Below are 27824 nucleotides of genomic sequence, written 5' to 3' on the forward strand. Positions count from 1 at the left end.
ACTCTGGAGGCTGAGGCAGGAGAATCGCTTGAACCTGGGAGGCGGAGGCTGCAGAGAGCTGAGATGGTGCCACTGGGATGACAGAACAAGACTCCGTCTCAAAAAAGATAAACAAATAAATAAAGTAAAATTCATAGAAAGGCTCAGAAGGATGCCACCACAGATCCTGACCCCCAGCTTTAAAAGGCTATGAAACGGGGTGAGGGAAATTTTGAGCTTTTACTCTCTACTTCCAACTTATTTTTTTTTTTCTTTTTTTGAGACATTGTCTCGACCCAGGTTGGAGTGCGATGATGCGATTTCAGCTCACTGCAACCTCCGCCTCCCTGCAACCTCCACCTCCCGGGTTCCAGTGATTCTCCTGCCTCAGCCTCCCGAGTAGCTGGGATTACAGGAGCCTGCCACCACGCCCAGCTAATTTTTGTATTTTTGTAGAAACGGGGTTTCACCATGTTGGACAGGCTGGTCTCCATCTACTGATCTCAAGTAATTCACCCTCCTTGGCCTCCCAAAATGCTGGGATTACAGGCGTGAGCCACCATGCCCGGTCCCAACTGTATTCTTCTAACACTAAAAAGAATTTTTTCAAAATTCACGTAAGTGTAGGTTTGCATTTTCAAAATCTCATATGTGCACAAAAGGCAGGAGGTGGAAATTTAAATTTCCTACAAACTTTGAAGGTCATAATGTGTATCTGTAAATGAAGATAATAATAAATTTCCCACAATCATCAATCCTGGCAATTCTGTCAAAAGTACTTTCGTACAAGCTCTGTTTTCCACTGGATATACATTCTTTTAACCTTAAAAAAAAAAAAAAAAGAACACCCAGCTGAGCACTGTGGCTCATGCCTGTAATTCCAGCACTTTGGGAGGCTGAAGCGGGCGGATCACCTGAGGTCGGGAGTTCGAGACCAGCCTGACCAACATGGAGAAACTCTGTCTCTACTAAAAATACAAAAATTAGCCAGGCGTGTTGGCGGGCGCCTGTAGTCCCAGCTACTCGGGAGGCTGAGGCAGGAGAATGGCGTGAACCCGGGAGGCGGAGCTTGCAGTGAGCCAAGATCGCGCCACTGCACTCCAGCCTGGGCGACAGAGCGAGACTCCGTCTCAAAAAAAAACAAAAAACAAAAAAAAACAAAAAACACTAACACTAAGAAGTTACTTACCTGTGTGAATACTAGTAACAAGGGATTCCTGGTTTAGGAGGAAAACTCATACCAACTTTAGAAGCATTCCTTTGGCATTTTGTAAGTACCATGCTTTTTAGTAGCATCTCTAAAAACTGTAGCTTCAAAATATTGATTTTCTACATTAGAAGTGATGTTTTGAGTATAGAAAAAGAATAACTTCAAAGTAATTTTCCTTTGTCACCTGAATAATCCTTCTACATTTTTGTGCGTAAGTCCTAAATCCTGCACAGCAGCTTTTGTCCCTGAAATGCTCCGAACTATCAGCAATAGTCGCTGCTTCTTCTCATTTACTTTGTCAATTAAAAAAAAATTTTTTTGAGACGGAGTCTCACTTTGTCACCCAGGCTAGAGTGTAGTGGCACCATCTTGGCTCACTGCAACCTCCACCTACCAGGTTCAAGTGATTCTCCTGCCTCACCCCTCCAAGTAGCTGGGATTACAAGAGCGTGCCAGTACACCCAGCTAATTTTTGTATTTTTTAGTAGAGATGGGGTTTCACCATATTGGCCAGGCTGGTCCTGAACTCCTGACCTCAGGTGATCTGCCCGCCGTGGCCTCCCAAAGTACTGGGATTACAGGCGTAAGCCACTGTGCCCAGCCAAATTTTTAAATTTTAAGCACTAAATTTAAAATGTTAACATTTGCAAACACTTTTTGAGACTTCCAGCATTAGAAAACATGGAAGAGAAAACTAGTAGCTGAAGGTAACGTACTTCTCTGGGGATTTTACAGGTCCACGAGGCTGACTGGCTTGCTTCCCTCAACAGAGGTCTTTCTTTTGCAATTTTCATCCCCTGAAGTTTTGAAGTATTGTTCTTACTACAAGGCTTCAAGCAGTGGCTCTCTACTGAGATGACCTATCACCAATTATATTTAGCAATGTCCAGAGACATTTTGGTTGTTCTAACTTGGGGGAGGAGGCATGCTATTGGCATATAGTGGGTAGAGGTCAAGGATGCTGCTAAACAGCCTAAGACACACAGGACAGCCCTCCCCACAACCAAGAATTATCCAGCCCCAAATGCTAACGGTGCTGAGGTTAAAAAACTCTGCTTTATGTGAGCAGGGACACCTTCCCTGTATCACCCTATCCTCCTCCCACCAATACTTAATCCTATTGGAATCATAATAAACCTGCTTGCTTCGGTCATTTATGCCAGAGCCATGTCCTAGTATACAGACAGTAGCAATTCCCTGTTCCAGCCAACCCTGACCCTGGCCCTCTCCCATGAATTGAGGGAGTGGACAAATAGGCTCCCTGCACAGGTATCACAGCTGTTCTCATCCTCCAAAATGATGCCACTGGCTAATCATGAAACAATTCTCACTAGATACCAAATTCACTTAAAACACTTTTGGAATTCTGAAACACAGTCCTTTCATCTAAAAAATATGTCTGAGAGCATCCCCCACAGTGATCACCCACAGAATGCCCACTGCCGTTGATTTTAAAAATCAATTCATTTAAAAGTTCTCTTCCTGGAGTAGACAGAAAACAGGAAAAAAAACACAGAGAAAGAAAATTAATTACATCAGTATATCAATCATTATGTTATATTGAGAAGAGGATGGATGAAACTCTCTGAGTCTTCCTCACAAGGCCCTCTCTCAGTTTTCATTAATTTCATCAAAGACACCAACAGCTTGGAAGAATATTTACCCAGGAATGTTTCTCCTGTTACTAAACTTTCCACCCAAGAAAGGGGAAGAAGGGGTTCTACAGTCTAGGAATTTGAGAACTGTTAGATCAAATACACATACACACAGCCTGATTTCTTTCCTCAAGGCTTCTCAGAACTTTCCAGAGCTAACACGAACCTCCAATGTGAATCTTCAAAGTGGGGATCCAGAGCTTTAGCGTTACCCAAGCTTATCTGATGCTGGAATCTTTCAGGATGAGATATCTCTGGGACAAACGTGAAGCCAGGTTTAAGAAATTATTGTCTTTGGAGACTGGGGATGGTGTCTCACACCTCTAATCACAACACTTCAAGAGGTCGAGATAGGAAGATCACTTGAGGCCAGGAGTTTGAGACCAGCCTGAACAACAAAGCAAGACCCCATCTCTACAAAAAATAAAAATAATAATTAGCCAGGAATGGTGTTGCACGCCTGCAGTCTCAGCTACTTGGGAGGTTGAGACAGGAGGGTTGCTTGAGCCTACAGGTTCAAGGCTGCCATGAGTGGAGATCACATCACTGCACTACAGTCTAAGCAACAGAGCAAGACCCTGCCTCTTAAAAATATATTCTCTTTAGGAACTGGTTTTAGGAAACAGGCATGCATCCTACAGTTATCATGTGAGGGAGGTGCTTCGAGCCCATTTTCCTGACAACTCTAACTCCATGCTTTTCTTGGCAGTACTTCCTCTCCAGACACACCTCTGCATTAACCCAAGATGACTTAAGGAAAGAACAAGTTAACAAATCGCCAAATATGGAGGGAGAGCAAGAATGAAGAAGTATTTCTAAAGAGACACCACCTAAAGTTTCATGCCATAGAAATGATCATAAAAACTATGTTCCCAGCTTGGGCAACATGGTGAAACCCCATCTCTACTAAAAACGGAAAAATCAGCCAGACGTGGCAGCGTGCACCTAATAGTCCCAAGCTACGCAGGAGGCTGAGGTGGGAGGATCACCTGAGCCCAGGAGGCAGAGGCTGCAGTAAGCTGAGACTGCACCACTGTACTCCAGCCTAGGCGACGGAGCAAGACCCTGTCTCGAAAAATAAAAAAAAAAAAACCTTGTTTGATGGTTCTAGAAGTATTTCCAAAAAGAAGCTATTTGTATTGTAAAATGCACACAAGTGGGCACACATATATACTGTAAAGGAAGAACAATTAATAAAAGCACAAGATCTCTTAATGTTTATGGACTTTTGAGTAGCCACAGCCACATCAGTCTTCTGAAGCAAGAAATACCTCATGGCTCTTGACAATAGGAGAAATACTGGTTGACCTAGCAGTGGCTTTGAACCTCAAAGGTATCTGAGCCTGCCACCAATTGGCTATAAAATTGACACCTATAAACCACAGGACACTGTAGGTGATTAAAAGCATGGGCTACTTTGTAGTAAGACAAACTGAGATGAGCTCTGCCTTTTAGAAGTTACAAAATTCTAACCAAGTGACTTAACTTCCATAGGTGATAACAAGATAGATGTCCTCAAAATTTACAACAACCACGTGCAATATGATAAACAGCATCCTCAACTTACGTGCCCCTTGCAGATACACAACCCAGCAAGGTCTTTTAAGAAGTAAAACAGCCTGGGTGCAGTGGCTCACACATGTAATCCCAGCACTTTGGGAGGCCAAGGCAGGATCGACTGAGATCAGGAGTTCAAGACCAGCCTGGCCAACATGGTGAAACCCCGTCGTCTCTACTAAAAATACAAAAAAAATAGCTGGGCGTGGTGGCAGGAGCCTGTAATCCCAGCTACTCGGGAGGCTGAGGCAGGAGAATCACTTGAACCCAGGAGGCAGAGGTTGCAGTGAATCACTTGAAGGAGGCAGAGGCTGCAGTGAACCGAGATCACACCATTGCACTCCAGCCCGGGCGACAGAGCGAGATTCTGTCTCAAAAAAAAAAAAAGAAGCAAAACAGATGCAGAACAGATTTTTCCTATCCTCAGTGACCTGAAATTAGACCACTGTGTAACCAAAGATGTTATAGCTCAATTTGAAACTTCAGCTGAAGTCAGTAATATCCTAACACTCAAGATTAGAAGAGAATTTTTTTAAAATCCTGAGCCATCTAAATCAAAAGTAGTAAAGCCTAATCACAGTATTACATCAAGTGCTAAACTATGTGCTTAATCTTTTCCAAAATTAACATTGGCCAGATAAACCAGACTTGCATTTTGCCAGATATATACCTCTGAGGGGCCCCAAACACACACACACACACACATATGCGCGCGCGCCTATAAGAGGGCTCAAATATACATCTATGTACCTATAAAAGACCCTGAACTTTAGGTTTGAACAATTCCACCAGTCAGTTGGCCAAATTTCCTACCTTCAATGTCTCAGTCCATACATTACTCAGACAACCAGCATTTGCTATGCATTTATGGAGCTAATACTACAAGCTAGACATACTGTTTTTGTGATTTCTGAGTCAACAGAAAACAGAAAAAAGATTCACTTTCCACACTCAAAAGAGCTCATCCACTCTGGCAATTGTATTAAAGAACAGTAAAGGTTATAGACTTCAGGGTCAGAAAGACCCGGGTACAAATGCCAATCCAACTTAGCCTTGGCATATCCATTAACCTCTCTGAGCCTCAAGTTCCTCAGGAATAAAGTGGGATAATAAGATGATCCACTTCTCAGCGTTGCTCTGAGGCCTAACGACTTAGATCTCAAAATGGCTCCAAATAAACAGAGTTTCCTTAGCTGCATCTATCTTACCAAGGTGACCAAGTCACCCGTTAGCTCATCTTCATTGCAACTCTTGCTTTTCATCATTTCTTAGCAAACAAATGTCTATCGAGCCAGACAGCTATGCTCAGCGGCCTCTGCACACTTTCTTCTCCTGCTAACTAAGTGTTCCCACCATTCCCTCTCTGGATCACCTTTCTTTTTTGTCCAACTCCATCCCTCTCTTTTTTCACACTTCCACCAAAACATCTTTTTCAGAACCTCTATTAGGATCCAATCCTTCTCTTTTTGGTATTCATCCTGTCCTTGCCCCTAGAATCCATGTAAGCAGCTGGGCACGGTGGCTCACGCTTGTAATCCCAGCACTTTGGGAGGCCGAGGCGGGCGGATCACGAGGTCAGGAGATCGAGACCACGGTGAAACCCCGTCTCTACTAAAAATACAAAAAATTAGCCGGGCGTGGTGGCGGGCGCCTGTAGTCCCAGCTACTCGGAGAGGCTGAGGCAGGAGAATGGCGTGAACCCAGGAAGCGGAGCTTGCAGTGAGCCGAGATTGCGCGCCACTGCACTCCAGCCTGGGCGACAGAGCGAGACTCCATCTCAAAAAAAAAAAAAAAAAAAGAATCCACGTAAGCATGTCAGAAAACAGTGTTAAAAGTTAAGGACACAAATCCAATTTACTTACGGGTAAGTTCTTTTCTCACAATAATGAATTAAGGCAAAGCTACAAACTGCACCCCCAAAACAGTACAGTCAAGTAACAACTCTGTGCTGAAGGCTGTAAGGAGAACAGATGAAAGATGGAATGAACCAAGGAAAATACATCCCTACCACTGAAAAAAAATCGTTGGCCAACAGTGTTGTTTTTAATGTATGAACTAGAGTACATGCTATAGAAAAAGGCAGCCACCAACAACCGGGTGTGGTGGCTCACACCTGTAATTGCAGCACTTTAGGAGGCAGGGGCAGGTGGATCACAATGTCAGGAGTTTGAGACCAGCCTGGCCAACATGGTGAAACCCAGTCTCTACTAAAAATACAAAAAAATTAGCCAGGCGTGGTGGCAAGCGCCTGTAATCTCAGCTACTTGGGAGGCTGAGGCAAAAGAATCCGGGAGGCGGAGGCTGCAGTGAACCGAGACTGTGCCATTACACTCCAGCCTGGGCAACAGAGCGAGACTCCCTCTCGAAACAATAAAAAAGGCAGCCGCCACTTGCATTGCCTTTTTGCCGCCAGCTTGTTACACTTACCCAATAAACATGCACAGCTCATTTCTCATTGACTTTACTCATTTACTTAATTGTTTTGCCAATGTCTGAACAAAGATTTTTTTCTCACAATGACATTCTCTAGAAAGCATCGCATTTTAAAGTAAGGAATGCCTTGGCCAGACACAGGAGACGCTAATGTATCAGATTTGCCTCTATGGCTCCTACTGGCCCCGCCAGGCGTGTCTCACAAGCCCACTGGCCACCTTCACTGAAGGCTACTGTCGCCTATTTAGGGCTAAGAACAAGAACAACCTGCCCTCCACAGCTGATTAGACCAGGCCCAGTGAGATTTTTGGCCTTGAGAACTGCAAGTAGGACAGAGGACTACGGATGATGTCCACTAGTATTTCAAATGAGGACATGGAGACACAGGGGCTGTGGAACAGCATTGTTTGGCCATGTGTATAGGAAAGAAGTTCTAAAGCGGAAGCAAAAGAGACAACCAAGGGTATGTGGTCCTCAAAAGAATGTGGAGTAAGCTTAGCGCAAGATGACGCTTGAGTTCTTGATGTCAGGTCCTCCTGACAGCTGCTAACCCTGGGCCTCACAATGAGCTGCCTTTCTTACTGCATAGCTTGATCATGTCCTACAAATCATGCACTCTAAACAATCTAGTCTTTCAGAGCCTTCTCATATGAACTTTGCCAGGGAAGGAGCTACTGCCTCTCCCAATGCACACCCCTCACCTCAGCCACCTGGGCCAGGTGGGCCCTCAGTTACCACTCCACATGAAAGCTGGGTGAAGTTGGCTCCGCTTCAGGCTGCAGTTATCCAGTGATCACTGGAACTGGTAGCTCATATAGTCTTCATTCATTCACCAACTCACTCATTCATTCCATGGTCGTCCTGCAGGGGGCCTCTCCTGTCAGCACCACGGATCACAGATCTCTCGGATTGCCGACTCCTGCCATCCTGCACTTGTGCACAGGCATCTGTCCTGCATCTGTATGTGTTCCTGTCCTTGCCTATTTCACCAGACTTGTGCCCATCATCTTTGGCCTTCTGACGTCCTCTGAAGGTCTACCTGCCCAGCGTTTTTTTTCTGAGATGGAGTCTTGCTCTGCCGCCCAAGCTGGAGTGTGGTGGCTCAATCTCAGCTCACTGCAACTTCTGCCTCCCAGGTTCAAGCGATTCTCCTGACTCAGCCTCCCGAGTAGCTGGGAATATATGTGCGTGCCACCACACTTAGCTATTTTTTGTAGTTTTAGTAGAGACTGGGTTTCACCATGTTGGTCAGGCTGGTCTCGAACTCCTGACCTCTATTGATCTGCCCACCTCGGCCTCCCAAAGTGCTGGGATTACAGGTGTGAGCCACTGTGCCCAGCCAACCTGCCCAGTCTCTGACTCCTAACTTACCCTGACTCTTGGCACGCTCTGGCAACATTCCGCCCTAGCTACATTCTGAACTCACCCCCAACTGTGACTAACTTCCATAGTTCCACTTCCTTCCTCCATGGCTGGCCCCACAGCCTTGACCATCCTTAGGACACACCCAACCTTGTCCCTATTCTTCCAAACCCCACTCCACTCCCCTTCCAATAATCTGTGACTCCATAAGGGCCACACTCACAGGCCCAGAGCAGATACTGTCACCATGCCAGGCACAGGATTCTGCACAGCACAGGGAGCTGACAGACTTGGCCAACGATTAATAAATCCAATTCAATATGCCAGATTCATATAACACAGAACTCTCAGTGCCCAGATGTCCAATAAGATCTAAATTTCAACTAGAATTTCTGTGAAATGGCGGACTTTCTTGTAGAGAGATGGGGAAGGTAACTGACCTCATGCAACAGACATTGTTTTATTGCTATAGCTGATTTAATCAATGTGCCTTCCCAAAGTAAAATAAACCCACTAAGTAAAATTCTCCAGTCTCTTACATAAGAGTTTAAACACATAACACAGTGAACTCCTTCCTGCAACTCAATCTCCTGTTTGGTCCAGGCCCCAAGGCAACCTTCCCCAGGACAGCTTCACCCAAGGACCCAATGGTGGCTGTCTCCATCACGTGCTGGAGAGGTGATGTGACTAGCCATTTTCCAACACTGCTACACGAAGTGGCTCTTCTAACCCCCATTCTAAGGAAAACTCCCAAGTCACCTCTATTCCTCATCAGGCAAGGGGGGCAGAAACGGTGGCAGGCTAACTGCCTTCAGTCTGCATCTCTCACTGGATACTGAATCCGTGAACCAAACATGGCATAGTCACTTTTCTTTTCTGCTTTTTTTTTTCTTGAGACAAGATCTCACTCTGTCGCCCAGGCTAGAGTGCAGTAGTGTGATCCTAGCTCACTGCGGCCTCTAATTCCTGGGCTAAAGTGATCCTCTTGTCTCAGTCTCCTAAGTAGCTAGGACTACAGGTGCACACCACCACAGCCAGCTAATTTTATTTCTTTTAGAGACGGGGTCTCACCATGTCACCCAGGCTGGTCTCAAACTCTTGGCCTCAAGCGATCTTCCCACCTCAGCCTCAGCCTCCCAAAGTGCTGGGATTACAGGCGTGAGCCATTGCACTAGGCCCAAAGTCACTTGTCTCTGCTGATCTAAGGCCTGACAGTCTTCATGAAGTCATAACAGGCACCTTTGCCACATCTCATGGATGCAATCACAATATTAAAATTATCTTCCATCTTATCAGACTACAAGTGTCAAAGCGATCACAATATCAAAGGTGGAGTAATGCAGGAACGTAGGAAGAGGAATAAACCCAGGATCCAGTCAGATCCTGAGTACTCAGAAATTAGCATTCATGCCAGAACTGGGCATCTGTGATCAAAAAAACAGTCCTGGCCCCCATGTCTGCTCACTGCTAGCACCACATGCCAAGCTAGAGGGTAAGTCTCTGTGGTATCAGGGAAGGCCTGGAGAATCTGATCACTTTGGAAGCAGAGAGGAAGCAGGTCCGAGACCAAGGAAGGAGCGGAGAGCAACAGGGTCAACAGCACCACGAGGTTACTTAGAAATGCAGAGTCTTGGGCCCATTCCAGCCCTACTGAATCATTATCTGTATTTTAACAAGATCCCCAAGTGATCTGTATGCAAACTAAAGTGTGAGAAGTACACTCTAGATGACAAGGGCTCCCGAGAGGTACAGAACACCAGCAGCAAGCCGGAGCTTTTACACGGAACAGATGCACAAAGTGGTAGAAACAAAAAAGAACTTCAAAGCTGGCCAGACCCTGGTTCAAATCTAGGGTTGATCACCTACTAGTGGAGCATTCTTCAGCTGGTCACTCAAGCTGTGAGTCTCAACAGGGATGTGAAGTATAACCTTACAGGGGACAGTAAGTATAAGGCATCCAGCACACAGCAAACCTGTGATCAATACTGGTTCCCTTTCCATAATGAAGCAAACACCAACCCAGCGTGGCTGTGTAGACCTGTGATGGAGACAGGTGAATTAGGAACACTTGAGAGAGAAAAAGGGCCCAAACTAGCACTATCTTTGTTAACAGGAGGAGAGACTCAATGTTATCAACAAATATGACTACTGCAGGGCACCAGAAAAATTTCATTGCTAAATTTATTTAAATGTCCACCCACCATTCCAGAACAGCATTGTCCAAGGGAAGTATAATGAAAGCCACGTATCGTTTTACATTTTCTAGCAGTCATATTTTAAAAAGACGAAAAAAAGGAGTGGGCACAGTGGCTCATGCCCATAATCCCAACACTTTGGGAGCCTGAGTGGGAAAGATCACTTGAGTCCATAAGTTTGAGACCAGCCTGGGCAACATAGCAAGACACTCATCTCCAGGAAAAAAAGTTTCAATTTTTTGAAAAGGAGAAAAAAAGGGGGGAAGAAGGTGAAATAGCCAAAATGTTATGAATTCAACACGTACTCAATATAAAAAACTAACAAGATATTCTGATTTTTTTTCATTACATCTTCAAAACCTGATACGTATCTTATACTTACAGCTTATTTCAATTAGGATTTGCCATATTTCAAGTGCTCAATAGTCATATGTGGCTAGTGGCTACCATTCTACTGAACAGAGTAGTTCCAGAAATAAAATAATTATTCATAGATCCTTCTCCACTCACCCTTCTATCACCCTCAAATCCCAGTGTGCAGAATGTAAGTATCTAGGCATGGTCAAACAAACATGGGAAGCGAAGTGCCGGGGGAAAGGGTCAGAATATAGGCTTTTGCTAACCTGGCATATTTTCACAATCAAGTTTTGTTTTGTTTTAAACTTTGATCAATGTAAATTGCACCCACAGACAAGCTAAAGTACAGCCACTCAGTGGAAAATTTTTCCAGGAGCAAAAAAATGTTCAAGTACTACATTACAAATACAAAATTCAGGCCAGGCGCGGTGGCTCACGCCTGTAATCCCAGCACTTTAGGAGGCCGAGGCGGGTGGATCGCCTGAGGTCAGGAGTTCAGGATCAGCCTGACTGACATGGTGAAACCCAGTCTCTACTAAAAATACAAAAATTAGTTGCGCATGGTCGTGGGCGCCTGTAACCCCAGCTACACAGGAGGCTGAGGCAGGAGAAACGCTTGAACCTGGGAGGCAGGGGTTGCAGTGAGCCGAGATCGTGCCATTGCACTCCAGCCTGGGCAACAAGGCAAAACTATGTCTCAAAAAAAATAATAAAATATAAACAAATAAATACAAAATTCAGACAAGATTCTCCAACCACAAATCAAAGTAGAGCCAAGTAGGAACAAATACACTACCCTTGTGCCTACTTCACCCACTTTTAACCTGATATAGGGCAGCTGTAACTAAAGCTCTAGAGACAAGGAGGAGACACACAGTCTGTTTTCATGGTCAAAAACAAATATACTTGCCAATGAGGTAAGGCAGGACAGGAGACAATACCCTCCAAGAAAGAAAAAAAAAAAGGGCTGGGACTAAGGCTGCTCTCCCAAAACAGAGACCAAAGACCACAAAACAACAGCTAAGATTGTAGGAAGGACTTACCACACATATTCTGCTAAACACTTTATATGCATTTAATCCTCCTAACAACCAACCCTCAGGAAACGTATGGTTTAGAACTTACATAACCTGTTCAAGGTCCCGCAGCTAGTAAGTGGCAAAACACAGGTTTACATCATTGACAGTTAGGCAATCAGGTTTATATCATTGAGAGCTGGGCAAAGGCAAGTGAAAATCTCCATGGCCTTTATCACCCAGATTTCACTAGAACACAAAACAAAATCAGTTTTAAAATTACCTCTCCCATTCCTGCTAGGTTAAATCAGCAAAACTGGCCAGGTGCGGTGGCTCACACCTGTAATTTAGGAGGCTGAGGTGGGTGGATCACCTGAGGTCAGGAGATAGAGACATGGTGTTATCCCGTCTCTACTAAAACTACAAAAAATTAATTAGCCAGGCATGGTGGCAGGCGCCTTTAATACCAGCTACTTGGGAGGCTGAGGCAGGAGAATTGCTTGAACCCAGGAGGCAGGTTGCAGTGAGCCAACATTGCGCCATTGCACTCCAGTATGGGTGACAGAGCAAGACTTCATCCCAGAAAAAAAAAAAAAAAAAAAAAAATGAAAAAGAAAATCAGCAAAACCATTAAAGACCAGCTTCTCAACAAGTACCTGGGTAAAGCTTAACTTCATCAACTAATGTTTTCAGGTTCACATAAAGATTATAAATAGGAGGTGGATTAAATACCATCAAAACATAAGACAGCTGGGTGCAGTGGCTCACACCTCTCATCTCAGCACTTTGGGAGGTCAAGGAAGGCAGATCACTTGAGCCCAGGTGTTTGAGACCAGCCTGGGCAACATAGAGAGATCCCATCTCTACAAAAAATAAACAAAATCAGCCGGGCGTGGTGGCATGTGCCTGTGGTCCCAGCTACTCAAGAGGCTGAGGTGGGAGGCCGAGGTAGGAGGATCACTTGAGCCCTGGGGGTTAAGGCTGCAGTGAGCAAAGATCACAGCACTGCACTCCAGTCTGGGTGACAGAGTGAGACCCTGCCTCAAAAAAATAAAACATAAGATAAATTTTAGGCCGGGCGTCTTGGCTCACGCTTGTAATCCCAACACTTTGGGAGGCCAAGGTGGGCAGATCACAAGGTCAGGAGATTTAAGACCACCCTGAGGCCAAGGTGGGCAGATCACAAGGTCAGGAGATTTAAGACCACCCTGGCTAACATGGTGAAACCCCGTCTCTACTAAAAATACAAAAATTAGCTGGGTGTGGTGGCACATGCCTGTAATCCCAGCTACTCAGGAGGCTGAGGCAGGAGGATCGCTTGAACCTGGGAGGCGGAGGTTGCAGTGAGCCGAGATCACGCCACTGTACTCCAGCCTGAGCGACAGAGCAAAACTCAGTCTCAAAAAAAAAAAAAAAGGATAAATGTTGGAAAGCAGAGAGAAGGTAATGATGAATGCAGTCTTGGGCTAGGACTATAGTGCTGGGTTGCAGTTCTAAACCTGCTATTGGCTACCTGATGGCCCCACCCTCCAATGTGGGCTCACTGTAGAAAATGAGATAACTACAAATGTGTGAAGCACTTCCAGCTATGAGGTCCTTTAAAACAGAGGGCTTTGAATTTTCTAACCTTATTAGGTTTTTCAATGATCTAATTCTTACTATTCAAATCCCTAGAAAGAATTTGTTCCTCACAAAAGAAAATGATAAAATCAATACCCATTACTAGCCCCAGGAGTCAGCCTTGGGGAAAGGAGGAGTTTGTGTCCCAAAATGCAAAAGCTGATGGTAAGAAAACAGTTCAAGAACCACAACGCCCTGATTTTATCTTTAGGTCTCCATGGATCACTCAAGATGTCTAAAAGCTCTAATTATGTAAAGCTGTAATAATAACTGACTGAAAACAGAAGAATACAAAATCTGCATTTGGGGCCCCTGAAGACCATCCTTAAAGAGTGATCTTTCGTAAGGAATATGTGAGACAGCTAAAAAAGCCACTCTGCGTCTGTCTAAAAATTACTTATTTCAGTCTCCAGATTTAAACAGAATTTGCTCTCCCTCATTATAAAACAGCCAGAATATAGAACTTTCTGCCGTAGAAGATGATTCAAAGAATTCTTTAAACTGTGTTTATTTATTGTTGGAACAAAAGATTCTTCTCGGCACCACTTTCAATTTGCTTTGATTTTCTCAGCCTTTTCAAAGAATACATAAAACAAACACATCTTTCTAGCCCTTCTCCCCTCCAATCTGTATCCTCACCCCAGTGCCCAATAAAATAAGTCTTTTCAACACGCTATTTCTAGAGATGTCTCTGGTGCAAATACAGATGCTCTGCTCTCTATGCTGACTACAATCAGGGAAATCTGGCTAAATACAAAGGCCCTGAGTGTACCTCAAACTTCTCCACTGCATATTCTCACGCTGGCAGTCATCAGCTATCACCTCCAACGTGAACGGCGTCAGTGTCTTTGCTGTTTAGCACCTGCTGTGCCCTCTCTGGGCACCTCCACACCCTGAAACAGCTTCCATGCTCACCCCTCAGTCCACCAACTGTGCTCCCCCAAGGCAGAACAGCACAGTGAGAAGGAGCATGTTTCAAATCCTGTTTCCACTTCCACTTACGAGCTGGGAGGGTCTCTGTCTGTTTCCCCACTGGTACCACAGGGATAAACACATACAGCTCCTCTCATCATTTCGGTATCGAATGAAGTAACGTAATAGCTGGTGGGGTGGTGCATGCCTATAGTGAAGCTACTTGGCTGCTTGGGAGGCCGAGGCAGGAGGATTCCTTGGGCCCAGGAGTTCAAGTCCAGCTAGTTTGAGTCCAGTCTGGGCAACATAGCAGGACCCCATCTCTAAGAAAAGGTTTAAAAATCAGAAAAATGGGGCTGGGCGTGGTGGCTCACGCCTGTAATCCCAGCACTTTGGGAGGCCGAGACGGGCGGATCACGAGGTCAGGAGATCGAGACCATCCTGGCTAACACGGTGAAACCCCGTCTCTACTAAAAACACAAAAAATTAGCTGGGCGCGGTGGCGGGCGCCTGTAGTCCCAGCTACTCGGGAGGCTGAGGCAGGAGAATGGCGTGAACCCGGGAGGCGGAGCTTGCAGTGAGCCAAGGTCGCGCCACTGCACTCCAGCCTGGGCAACAGAGCGAGACTCCGCCTCAAAAAAAAAAAAAAAAACAATCAGAAAAATGGGATAACAGACGTAAAGTGCCATCACCTACTGCAGCATCTGCAGGTTTTAGCTACTGGTATCATTTTCCACCTTCCTGGGAATCTTCTGCCCTCCAACTTGCTAAAGCACAGGTTCTAAGTTCTTCAGCCACCCCTGCTGCTTCGTTTATGGTTTTTACTACGTAAGCCATTATCTTAGGGGACCCAAACCCAACCCCTTTTAAAACACCTTTCTTCTATCCTGTCTGTTGTATGCTCTACCAATCTTGACCTCCAGCCCAAGCAACCCTCCTAAATTCCAGACTCACAGAGCCAGAGGCAACTGGAGCCCAAAACTGAACTCACTGTATCAAGTCCCTCCACCTCCACTCTTCCAAATCTATTCTGCCTTCGGAATTTGCTATCTCAAAGACAGGAACACCCAGTCTCCAAGCAACCCCCAGACAGCCACCTAAGAAGCAGCCTTACTCCTCCAATCAGGCACTACCTGGCCCCCTGAAGCAGCCGCCACCTACCACTCCATCCCCACAAACAACACCTGGGATGAAAGACCCTCATCCTTTCTCTCCTGGATTGCTGGTTCCCTCTTTGGCCTCCCCACCTCCAGCCTGTACAGCCTCTATTCCATCCTCCATGGGGCTGCCACAGGACCTTTGTAACGAAAGGTCCGTCTTTTCTGCCTACACAGAAGTCCACCCTCAAGGAATTGCACCAAAAGGCCTCATTAGGTGGCCCTCAACTGCCTTCCAGCTCCATCCCCTCGCACACCCACACCCCACTCGAAACACCAAGCTCTCCCCAGGCCTTTCCACGTGTGCTGCATGGACTTACATGCTCTCCCAGGCTCTGACTGCCTCACATATTCTTACCGGTCTTTCACAGCTCCTCTGTGGACGCTTGGCATGAGGTGGCCTATTCACATTCCTATCATAGCTTCTGGGGGCTCCTTCCACTAGATTTTTCTCCCTGGGGCCCTTTTCCCTCTGCACTCCCATGCTTAGCACAATGCCCAGTGCTTAAACACTCAGTGTTTGTTAAATGACAAGGCAATCCCCAGGTTAACATCATGTGCCACTTCTTGGGCTCCCCTCCATCTGTACCACCATTACCTGTGTCTGTTCTTTCCAATCCTGAAAGCTATTTTATCCTTAAAAAAAAAAAAAATCTGGGCCGGGCACAGTGGCTCACACCTATAATCCCAGCACTTTGGGAGGCTGAGGCGGGCAGATCACAAGGTCAGGAGTTCGAGACCAGCCGGACCAACATGGTGAAAACCCCATCTCTACTAAAAATACAAAAAATTAGCCAGGCATGGTGGCACACATCTGTAATCCCAGCTACTCAGGAGGCTGAGGCAGGAGAATCGCTTGAACCTGGGAGACAGAGGTTGCAGTGAGCCGAGATCATGCCACTGAACTCCAGCCTGGACAACAAAGCGAGACCCCCAACTCAAAAAAAAAAAAAAAAAAAAAAAAAACGAATCTTCCAAAATCTCCCCTCTTCACTGCTTTCACTGAATATTGATTAAACATTTTCAGTTCCTAAAAACACATAAAAGCTGAGTAACTGCAAATATTATTAATAAAATGACCCCAATACTTTGGCAGTCCATAAATCAAATTATAATTCAGAAGTTGTTTACACACAACTAAGATTTCAACAAAGATCTGTGGTATCACTTTCCAAAATTTCTATTCTATTGTTGTTTTGTGTTTTATTGAACCTGAATGTAAAAATTAGACTGCCAAATGTTTCTGAAGAGATTAAAAATAATTGCTGCAGGAAATAAGGGATATTTTACCACTTGCAGTTTTTTGTTTCCACTTTTGGCTAATTTGGATTAGTTCAGGGTTATAAAGCATGTCATCCCATTAGAGAGTGTTCTATTATCGTGATCATCTCTCGCGTGTCTTCAGACAATGTTCACTACGATCTCTTTCTCGAGGAGTCTTAACTGCAGCTGTCAAGGCTAGACCTTTTTTGTGAGTTACAAGTTGGATTTATTTTCATTCAAACTTCTAACTCTTATGTATGTACCATATGATCCAGCCACCCCAATTCTAAGAACAGTCATGCAACACAAACCAACATTTTGGTCAACAATGGCCCACATACACAGTGATCCCATAAGATTATAATACCATATTTTTCCCGTACCTTTTATATGTTTAGATTGGTCAGAAACACAAATAGTTACCATTATGTTAAAACTGCCTACGGTACGCAGTACAGTAACATGCTGTATAGGTTTACAACCTAGGAGCAATGGGCTACACCATATAGCCTAGGTATACAGTAGGCTATAGCAGTCTACACCATCTAGGTTTGTGTAAGTACATTCTATCTTTGCACAATGACAAAACTGTCCAATGATACATTTCTCAGAATGTACCCCTGTATTAATCAACACGTGACTGCATTTAGCAAAAAGAAATAAAAACTTACGTTCACACAAAAACCTGTTCACACAAATGTTTACAGCAACTTTCCTCACAATTACCAAAAACTGGAAACAACCCTAATGTCCTTCACCCAGCAAATGAATAAACTGTGGTACATCCATACAGCAGCAATGACAAAGAATCAAGTATCGAAACACAGAGCAACATGGATGAATCTGAAACGCATCTTGCTATCTGACATTCTAGAAAGCCCAAACTCTAAGAAGACAGAACCATGTCCCTATAGTGAGACAGTGGATGCCAGGGGTAGGAGAGGCTGACTACAGAGGGGCGGCAAGAGGAAATGCTCTGGTGTGATGGGCCTGTTCTGCTTCGCTTGTGGTGGTTGATAAGTGACTCCTCTACATATGTCAAAACCCACAGAACTGTACGCCACAGAGTAAATTTTCCTGTATACAAATTTTAAAATTTTTTAAGCTAATTCTTTAACCATGACTTGGTTAAAGATCAGCCCTAAAATAAAATGAACACAAAGGTGTGTGTTTCCATAATGTTTATCAAGTCTGTAGTTCTTGTTCTGATGGTCCTGGGATTAGGAGTAGATGATGGGGAATGAAGGAGTCAGTTTCCCTTGTATTGGCAACTTCTGCTCCAGCTGTGAACAGCCAGCTGGCGTTCTACCAAGGATACAGTAAAGGTTGTTCAAAGCCAACTGCAGAGCGACTGTATTGCACAGAAAAGTCCAAGAGAACATTTCAAGAGAAGAAATAAATGGGAGATGGGAGAACACAAACCCTAAAATTCTAACTCACAGTCAAAGGCATCAGAAGATTCTACTGACAAGTTGGCAACCTCCTTCCTAGACCTTCCTTAAAATGAGTCAAGGTGGGTGGGGGCAGAGAATCGCTGAGTAAAAAGAGCAAAAGAAAAAGAGAGCGTGTGTGCTCCTGAACCAGGTTGCGCTGAGAGTTCCAAACGCCCTGGCTCCAATGTTCTTTAACATGGAAAAAATGACTGAATAGGCAAAGGATAAAAACAAGAAGGGTTCAACACCCAGTTTACACTTTCTTTCCAGTGTGCTCTCCTCAGCCAAACCCACACATTCCTGCTCCGGAGGGGATGGACCGCAGGTCATCCTTAGAGCCTGCTACAGGCACTGCCGACCAGGGGCTGGGCTCTGGGCTCCACAGTGACAGGAACTGCAGGCACCGGGTCCCCCCTGGCTCTCCCAGGAAGGAACATGCCCTAGCTCATCCTGCACACTCACATCCACATTCCCCAGCCCAGAAGACTCTCCCCACTCCAGGGAGGCCTGGGCCTGCTACATTGTTATACCTCAGCATGAGATCAACACCTGAGACAAGCTCCAATCCAAGATGAGCTCATGACTCCCGCCCCAGAGAACCAGCTCTCCAACCCTTAGCAGCATTTGCAGCTGGAAAGACTGGTCTAAATGCAAAACAAATGCTATCTTCAGGAGACTTCAAGGGGGAGGGAGAGGAACAAAGCTAAAAACCACCAAGACAGAAAACCAGAACATTCCATGACATGCAATGCCCTATGAAGAGGTTTTTTTTTTAAATATATTCGCACTGTATAGCCGTGGCAAGGGGTTAGTTGTCAAAGTTAAACAAAAATCACTGACTCTCAAAAGACAAGAATGAAGGACTAAATAATAAAACAGCTTATTGTATTAAGCTAATTAAGGTTTATCATATTAGCCATCTGAGTTTTAGTTGACATCAGAAACGCAGAAGCAGCACACCACGCGCAGCGTGGATTCGGATCTGCTTCGCAAGCATATTCCTGCCACACTCATACACAGAACCTCTGGCAGTCAGAAATGATGGAGAAATGAAAACCAATTTTAGCACAGTGATTTGTAAAGAATTTTGTTCCATCATGTAAGCTATTTACTGGTATATCCGTCCGAGATTACATTTATCTCTATTAAATACTCCATAAAGTATCCTGAGCTAACCATGCACTCTTGTTTCCCTTTTGCCAGTTTTATCACATAGTGGATGTTCTGTAGCCAAATGAAAAATATTTTAACAACAAAACCCTTGCATACTTGACGTCCTTCACTGCAGATATCCTGCCCACCAACTGCCAGCACACAACTTAACCAATTCTAAGATCCTCGGCACTGCTGAAAAGCCCCTATTCTGCTGAACACGGAGAGGAACAAAATGCCCACTTTGAAGTAGGGGAAAATTTTCTTTTCAGTCATGTCTTCTATGGGCTCCTCTTGACTGTACTTTTACCAAAAACCAGCAGAAAGGCCGGACCAGTTCTATCTGTTGTTGAGATCACACTGGATCCCATTCTGGAGCTGCTGGTTTCCTGTTTGGGGAAGTTGCAGTTCTTTTCACAAGGAACCCAAGGCAAAATGTTGAGTGTTCTCCTGTAAGCCCCCTCAGCCTTTGTTCTTCACTTTGCTACTCTCCTTACTCCTTCCTTCTCTCCTCTCCTCTCCAACCTCTGGTTTTGGAAGGTGCATTAAAATGCCTGCTCAAACCTAATTGCGATCTTTAAAGGCATCAGACATTTTCTACCACCCATTCCAGTACAGCTTTGAGTTAACAGGCATCTTTTCACAGATGAAGCCAGACTACCCGGCTTCCTCCTGGTATTGCATTAGTATTCCACATTAAACATATGCCACAAAGAATCCAATGGCGAACTCACCGTCAACAGCCCCCAAAATCAATAAAAGACATTCCACCACTGGAGTCGGAGTGAAAAACCTTTCAGGTTAACACAAGAGAGCAAGGTAAAAGAAAAGTGATGAATGAACAAAAGGCAAATCTACCTTCAGACTCCTCAAATCCTAAAAAGGTGGCTAGGCTGCCTCGATTTGGTGAAGCCCTTCCTTGTCTTATAATCATCGGGAAAATGCCACATGTGTACTGCTTTCGTCTTATGCAAAACAGCACATTCTCCACAAGGCCCTGACGCCTACCATTCTCCACACTCGCTTCCTTCCAGGCCTGACTCTCCCAATTGCCCAGACACATGCGATTTAATGAAGGCATTCCGATTTCGCCTTGATCGCAATACCATCATAAAGTCACTCTAATCCCATTAAACTGGGATAACATTAAGAGCATTTCTTCTCCACTCTGAACCCAATTTTATCTCCTGGGTAGCAGTCCACGGTCCGTCTGTGTCTAAATGGATCTGAAATAAATATTTAAATTCATGCTCAAAACAGCGTATCTCACCTTGTGAACCTTGACCTTTTGGAAAGACTTTAGACCAATGTTCAGTTACTGTCACACGGCTGCATTCTCAGCAAATAGGAAAGGGTTAAAAGCAGCCCCAGTCAACAGGCCTACAAGGAAAAAAAAGACAGCATGTATGGCTAACAGCATCACTGGAATGCATTTATGCTCATTTCCTAGAACAATATTGTTACCTTTTGGCCTTCATAATAGTCAGAAGCATCCCCAACACCCTTTAGTAGCTTCTAAAAGAAAAAGCACAAGACAGAACATAGCCTGCAAGAGAAAAAAAGCATGCAAAGTAGCATTCTCCAGCAACAAACTACCATTACAAACCCCTCAGTTCAGTTTGGTTTTGTTTTGTTATAAACACCGAGAAAGAGAGAGAGAGAGACTGCATCAACCAAGTGTCCCCACCCTAGCAAGGCACATTTTTTTCTCTAATAAGGGTCATAAATCTCAGCTCCTTGTCCATCCCTTAAGCAAAAGAAAAAGGCAGGAAAAGCCCAAGTAATCTCAGACCCTGCAAACCTGCACCTTTTTTTCCATCTTCTCTACCCAGAATCTTTTAGGGCTCCATTAGTCACGTACCAGTGCTGTGTGGTGTCTAAGTGTGCATTCACATACTGTGTAGGGATGGTACCTTCCTGCAAGCTCCTCTGCTTTTGGCTGCCATGAAGGGAGGAAGCTGCTATCCTACTGTAGTAGCTCAGTGACTGCATTGTGTTCAGGAGCTGATCTGCCTCAAACCAGTTTCAGCCGGTTCTGGTCACCCTACATAAAAAAGCTATGGCAACCCTCGCTGAGTTGCCAACAAGTCCCTGAAAATCATCAGCACAGGGGGGATCTCGCTGGGGTTTGCTCTTCCCTCTTAGGTCTTCCTGAGGAGGAGAAGGTCATCGTGTGTCCCCCCACCCCACGAGCACACAGCCTTGGAAATGCTCACCTCGCAAGCACCCCAGAGCCCCTCAGGGCCCATCCCCCCTCCCCTCCACCCCACAGCCCACCGCAGACACTGTTTCCCCCTCCTTCTCCTTCCCCCACTTACCTCCCACAACCTGGCTCAGATCTTTGTGTACGTGTGTGTCAGTGTGTGCTCTCTCTGTTGGTGGCTGACAAAGAGCCCCCAAGAAAGCGAGCTATGTGTGTCTGCTCACACGGGATGCGTCGGCTGCAGAGCCGGCCTGGCCTCCTAGCACAGTGGTGCTGGCTTGTTGACCAGGCTCCTCTCTGCTGTCACCCCCACCCCACCCAGCCCCCTCCTCCCTTCCGTCCCTCTCCTCTCTCTCCCAGCCCTGTCACCACCACCAGCAGCCCCCCAGTCTCCTCCTCCTCCTCCTCCAACCTTCTCTTCTTTCAAGCACCTGGGGGGAGAAGTCCAAATCCCTTCACCTCGGGGGAAGAAAACTGGGGCTGTCTGGGGAGGGGGCGGGGGGCGAAGGCAGGGCCAGTGGGAGAGGGGGCACGGAGGCCTCTGGAAACGCATCTGTGCCCGGCCGGCGCCGGCGGGGGGAGTAGGAGAGCCGCGCTCACGTGGCCCCCCTCTCGTAACCTGCCGGGCCTAGCCCGGGCGGTTCCTCCTCGGCCCCCCAAGCCAGCTGGCGGGGCGCGAAGGCCGGCTGTCCCCAAGGCCAGGGTGGAACAGGCCACTGCGGGCAGGCCCAGGGGCCTGAGCCTCACGCGCTCACCCCGACCCGCAGGAGTGGGCACGAGGGGCCGCACCCCGCCTCTGCCTGGCGCCCACCCGCGCCCCTGCGTCCGGCTGCCCTGCGCCCCTCGTTCGCCCCGGCCGCCTCCCGCCGCCCCGCACCCCCAGAGGCGCACACCCACCCCCTTCCCGGGGTTGGCCTTCGCGGCGGTCAAGCCCGGGCGTCTGGGCCGCAGCTCGGATGACCTTTGTTCAGCGCGGCGCCGCCGGCGGCTGCTGCTGTGGCTCCTGCTGCTGTCGTCGGAGCGGCGGCGGCGGCGGCGGCTTCCATGTTACGGGCGTGTCATCTGCGTTCCCGCTGCCGGGGTCTGTGTGTGCGTGTGCGGTGGAGCGGCCTCGCCGCCGCCGCCGCCTCCCGGGCTCCCGGGCCGCCGCCGCCGCCGCCGCCGCCGGGCCTCGCCAGCGCCCGGCCCGGGCCCCGCGCCTCCCCGGGCACCGCGCTCTAGGCCGCGCGGCGGCGGCGGCGGCCGGCCCGCCACGCCGGGGCCTACGGCTGGGGGTGCGGGCCCGGGCGGCGGCGGCGGCGGCGGCTCGGCCCGGGCGGCGAGCGAACAAAAGGGAGCGCGGGCGAGGGGGAGGGGGCGGCCGATGGGGGAAGGGAGGCTCCGGGAGCCGGGCGGCGGCAGCGCGAAGCCCCGCGGCCGGCGGGCGCCGACGCCCGGCCGCTGCGGATCCCCGAGTCCGGCGGCGGCGAGAAGGCGCCCCGCGGACCTGCCAAGTCTCGCCCATACGGGGCCGCTGGCTCGCGGCTTCGTCCCGGGAGCGGAGCGGGGTGGTGGGGCTGGTGAGGGGGCGCAGGGAGGGCTGCTTTTTTCCAACGACATTGCGGGCTCTCACCCAGTCCTTTCCGTGGCCCCAAGCCGCGACTTACTCGAGTGGAAGGAAGCAAGGCCTCGCCAAAGATGGTTGAAAAGACCGTGAGCCTCTACCCAGGATCTTGAAGCCAAGGTGGTGTTTTGTTCTCCTCGTAATGGTGGCAAATAAGTAAGAAGAGAGCACGCTATCTTCGGACAAATTAAATCTGAAATTCTCCCTGGAGGTGGAAGAAGGGGCTCTCCTCTGGTTAGTTAGTGGTTTGGAGCCCTTTTCGCCTTCAACTGAGCCACAAAAGAATGGAAGACACCCCCTGGGGTGGGGAGAAAGCCCTGGTGTAAAAGACACACGTTTGCTTTCAGAGAAAAAGCCACTGGGGCCAGATTGAAACATGGCATGTTCAGTTCATGTAGGTTTTTTTTTTCCTTAATGGGGGAATGATATTGAGTAAACAAGATGTAATAGCTAGGTCTTTAAATTCTAGAAGGGAGATGGTGTACAAATGTAACAAGCACATATTGTACATACAGCAGGTGGTCATAGCCTACGGAACACAAAAAGATACATATGTAAGCCCGCTAAAGGTCACGAAGGTGTATAATCGTGACCCGTGCAAGGGCGAGAGACGATAGATTTCCATTCCAGATGAGGTATACTGTTTTCCCAGCCCCGTGTCCTCGTTCCTTTATTGTTCACAGACGTGCACTCCATTGAAAGGTTTTTAAAACCAGACAGAAACGCCCAAGTCAAGCTAATTGTGCTGACACTGGGAATAGGACAAAATGGAAGGATCTGAAAAAATGTCACCATAACCTGTTAAAAAGGTTCACTCCTGTTTGATCGGAATCTGAAGACACAAAAATAACACTCAAGTAGCAGTAATGACTCCAAGCATAAGAAACATTTCTGTTTCATTTTAAATTTGATTCATTGGTTAGTATTTGCAAAGTGTGCTGAAAAGTTAAAAAAAAATCTCAGTATACCTCTCTACTGCGTTAACTTCCATTGAGGAAGCCATTGTTCTCTGTAATGGGAGCACTGTATGATGTAAATTGCAAGTAGCATTTTCGCCGTTTAAGACTTTTCATGTAAATGACCCGAATTATTGTCTCACAGAAGAGTTGTTGGTCTTTAATTTCAAACAGCAAATTGTTTGGAATTGCACATAAATTGGAATACATATTTGCATATTTACACACGTTTAGAAAGACCTATGTAATCTGCAAATTTTGCTAGTCACAGCATCCCATTTATCAGCATTACAAGATGATGAAATTGAAACCCTTGTCTTCTTTTGGCCTGAAAACGGTGCCAGTACTTTGTGGGTTGGGTTTCAGCTTTACCTGGGCTTGATTTCATTTGAAAGGGAGCCTTTTTTCTTCTCCCAAAGATGGGCCTTTATTAATATGCATATAAAAACCGTATGTGCATTGAAGAGTACACTAGGACCTGCTAATTTGAAATCTTGACATGCTACACAGTTTACAATATATGGAATTTCATAATGTACATACCATGATAAATCCTAGATTTCATGGATTTGGGATCTTTGTTTACTTAAAAGACTCTCTTGCCCCTCCCCCATTCCCTTCTTTTAAGAGTTGAAATGACAGCAAAGCAGCATTTGAATGGTTACAAGAGTTGTACTACCAAAACTAAAGTCTGAAATGCTTATCATAAAGAGCCTCCAGCTATACAACTGCCTTGTGGCTTCATCATGCCAACTTTTTTGAGTAGGGCTTTGTACAGAGCCCAGTGATTTAGCCGGAGCCTCGGCTGGAAGAAATTTGGTCTAGAAGCACAATTGACCATTTGCACAAATGGCAACAAATAACATTGCATCTGCTTTTAAATATCATAAACAAAAAGTAAAAGATATTTTATTGCAAGTTATCTCAGTTCTATTTTTATAAAGAGAATTTCAGAGAAACCCCTTTGCCAGGTAGACCAGTAGTTAAAAGCAAAGCACCCGTCTTAGTCCATTTTGCAAAATCACTAAATTTCACAGCTGAAAAGACAGCATTTATTCTGGGTTGTTTTTTTTTGTTAAAGTGGACACTACCCCTCTTCCAAAAACACAATACAAAAAGGTTCATTCTATTATTCTACATATGTAAGGCTCTCTTGTGCACCTCTCTGCTCTGAGCAACAATAGAATCAGTCACTTGACTGCAAGAATGAAATAAAACTATCATTTGAGTGCAGTCGATAAGGAAGGGCAGAACAAAGAAATCATATGATTCTTATGCCAAATAGAAACTAAAGGAATTCCAAACCCTTTGGGATTTTGTTGCTGTTTTTATTGCTAACTCTCAATGTCTTGGGTTTTCCTCCAATCAGTTTATTGCAAAATCCTAGCTTTTTTCTTTAATCTTTTGTGGCTGGAAGCCGGCTTTGCAGAAGCATGTAAATATCATCATACTTTCCCTCCAAATGCCCTTATGAAATTAGGAAATTCGTTTGTTAGGTAGAGCGCACAAAAGGTGTGTTCCTGGAGGGAAAGTGGAAGGAAAAAAGGAAACACCTTTTCTTTATCTCACCATCCAGAGGCCCTGTGGAACTAACTACTAAACCGAGCAGTCTCATACCTTGAACTACACATTTTTAGCTTGAAACCAAGCTAAGCTTGGGGGTTTATAGAGAGATTAATATGTTAAATGTGTTAGCTTCTTTTTAAAGAAATTATTACACCGTTCAATCCTAGCACCATAATTTAAAGATTTGTAGCAGGGTAGCCAGCAAAGAAAAAGGAAAAAACAAAAATCTACCTTTTCTTTTTGAGAACATCAAAATATGGATAGAATCAGGTTTTTTTATATTCAAAAACATACCCTTGAAAGAAATCATAACCAAGTTTAAATTATTATTAGCCTGCCAGAAATAGACTGTAGAGGATTCCCCTTATCCTTTGTTCGTGATTTCGTAAATAGATTTCTGTGGCAAAACCACCTCTCCTTTTCTGAACCTCAGTTTGGAAATGCCTGCAAAGGCCTTTAACCAAGAGACTCGAAGCGGGTGGGGGTTGGGCTCAGCACTGGGCATTATTTAGGAGGCCCCTCGATATTTGAATGACCTCCTAGGTCCTGGCTACTGGATGAATCCACTAATCCTTACCTCCTGCTGTCTCTGTAGGCCTAAATGCTGGAAAGCTGGCCTTGTCCAAGGAAATAGTTGAGAAGGGTAGGGACAGAGAAAAGTGGATAGTTTCTATGAGCCCTCCCTTCAGGAGTCAAAGGAGAGCCAGAAGTACGGGGATTGGGATCCTGGTAAAGATTCATCTGCAGAAACTGGGTCAAAGGAGAAATCTGTAGAGAACTTTATAAGATTTCCTAACCCTTTGTAACTTTTTTATATTATATCTGGGCTTCCTTAAAAGAAACTTGTGTTTGGGTTGGTTCTCTGCTCTCCAAGTCCTAGAGGAGGGGAAGAGAAAGAAGAAGAACCTAGGGAGTTATCTGAGAAAGGAAAAGGCTTAATCCTTTGAGGGCCTACCTGAAGGAGAAGGGAACGCACAGGAAATGGGGACCCAGTTCCTCCTGAGAAGGAATCTCACTGGTCTCCTGCAGTGCGGACACTACCCTGAGCACTATGCATGCACTAATATTGACTTCATCTTCCCATCCTGCCCTCATCATCCCTGCCATCGCCACCACTTGGCACAATGCTTTGTACATCCCATAATTGACATTATCAGTGAACTAAGGAATGGATAATGAACCCAGAGTCACCTAAAAGTAAATATGTCCCCAATTAAACCTAAGCTCTTTTGCTATCGTGGTGGATACAGTAGTGTTTTGTCTAGGTTCTTTCTTCAGGGCATACACCCTCATCCTCTAGCTGCTAGGAATATTGGCTGCTGACTACTTACAGCTGACTCCCTCACTGCAAATTGCTTTGGCCACTGTCTTGTGACAGTTCTTGGAAACTGTCTTGCCCAAGGCTACACCCACTTCCAAGAAGCAGCCAACATCTGGCCGATGTAGAGATAGAAAAACTTGGCCCCCTTGCCTTTATTTGGGCCAACTCTGAAGGGTCATCCCAGCCCCAGAGCTCCCTGTAAATTGGCTGAGGCCTCAATCACCATAGCATTGTGGGTCAACTCCTCCTTTCTAATCCTGCCTTCCTCAGTCTCTCACAAGTGTATCTCCAAAGATTATTCAGGGTCTGTTTCCAGCACCGCAGCCCGAGACACCCACCCAAACCAGATTCATCTCCGCAGTACCTGCCCTCTCAGAAAACGACCCTCATTCCCTCTCATCTGCTGCATCACCACAGGCTGGGAGGGTTCCACCTCTCAAGTGTCTATTGATCCCAATTCCTTCTCTCGGCTGACATCACGCACACCCAACCTCAGGCCCATCATCCCAGTGTGGAACTGGTCACTGAGTCCTTGCCTCCAACCTGGCTGACGTTCAATGCATTCTGCACACTAAACCTTGAGGAATCTTTCCAGCGATACCATCTTGTCACTCCTCTGCTCAAATGTTTCCAGATGACTCAATTGTCCTTAGAATGAGGTCCAGATTATAACTGTGACTTAGAAGGTTCTTCACGATTCGACCCATTTGCCTGCCCACGTCCCTGCCCCTCCATCCTCACATTTCAAGATCCAGGCTTGCCTTTTTGTTCTTTGAATATCACCTACTTCCTGTCACTGTCAGGCTTGCGCACATGCCAGCCCCGCTTTCTGGAAGACTCTCCTCACCCTTCACCACCTCCTCATCTAAATCCT

At 46.2% G+C, this 27824-nt stretch overlaps 1 protein-coding gene across 21 annotated transcripts in view; it reads right to left on the minus strand.

Annotated features, from left to right (window-relative positions):
* The window catches only part of ZNF532 (zinc finger protein 532), a 123471-nt gene extending 99760 nt beyond the window's left edge, over positions 1-23711 (minus strand). For 3 of the 21 annotated variants that reach the window (XM_030810332.1, XM_030810316.1, XM_030810329.1), the window contains exons 1-2: positions 20766-21574; positions 20572-20681 (exon numbers count right to left, since the gene is read on the minus strand). The gene's annotated coding sequence lies outside the window, so the exon portion shown is untranslated. Of the gene's footprint in view, positions 1-20571; positions 20682-20765; positions 21576-21619; positions 21827-22401; positions 22639-23150 lie in introns of those variants that run through there. The other 18 variants (XM_030810337.1, XM_030810334.1, XM_030810336.1 and 15 more) reach the window with 15 other exon arrangements.
* Positions 23712-27824: the final 4113 nt, after the last annotated feature.

This window comes from Nomascus leucogenys, chromosome 4 (assembly GCF_006542625.1).
Source record: "Nomascus leucogenys isolate Asia chromosome 4, Asia_NLE_v1, whole genome shotgun sequence".
In the NCBI taxonomy this organism is placed as follows: Eukaryota; Metazoa; Chordata; class Mammalia; order Primates; family Hylobatidae; genus Nomascus; species Nomascus leucogenys.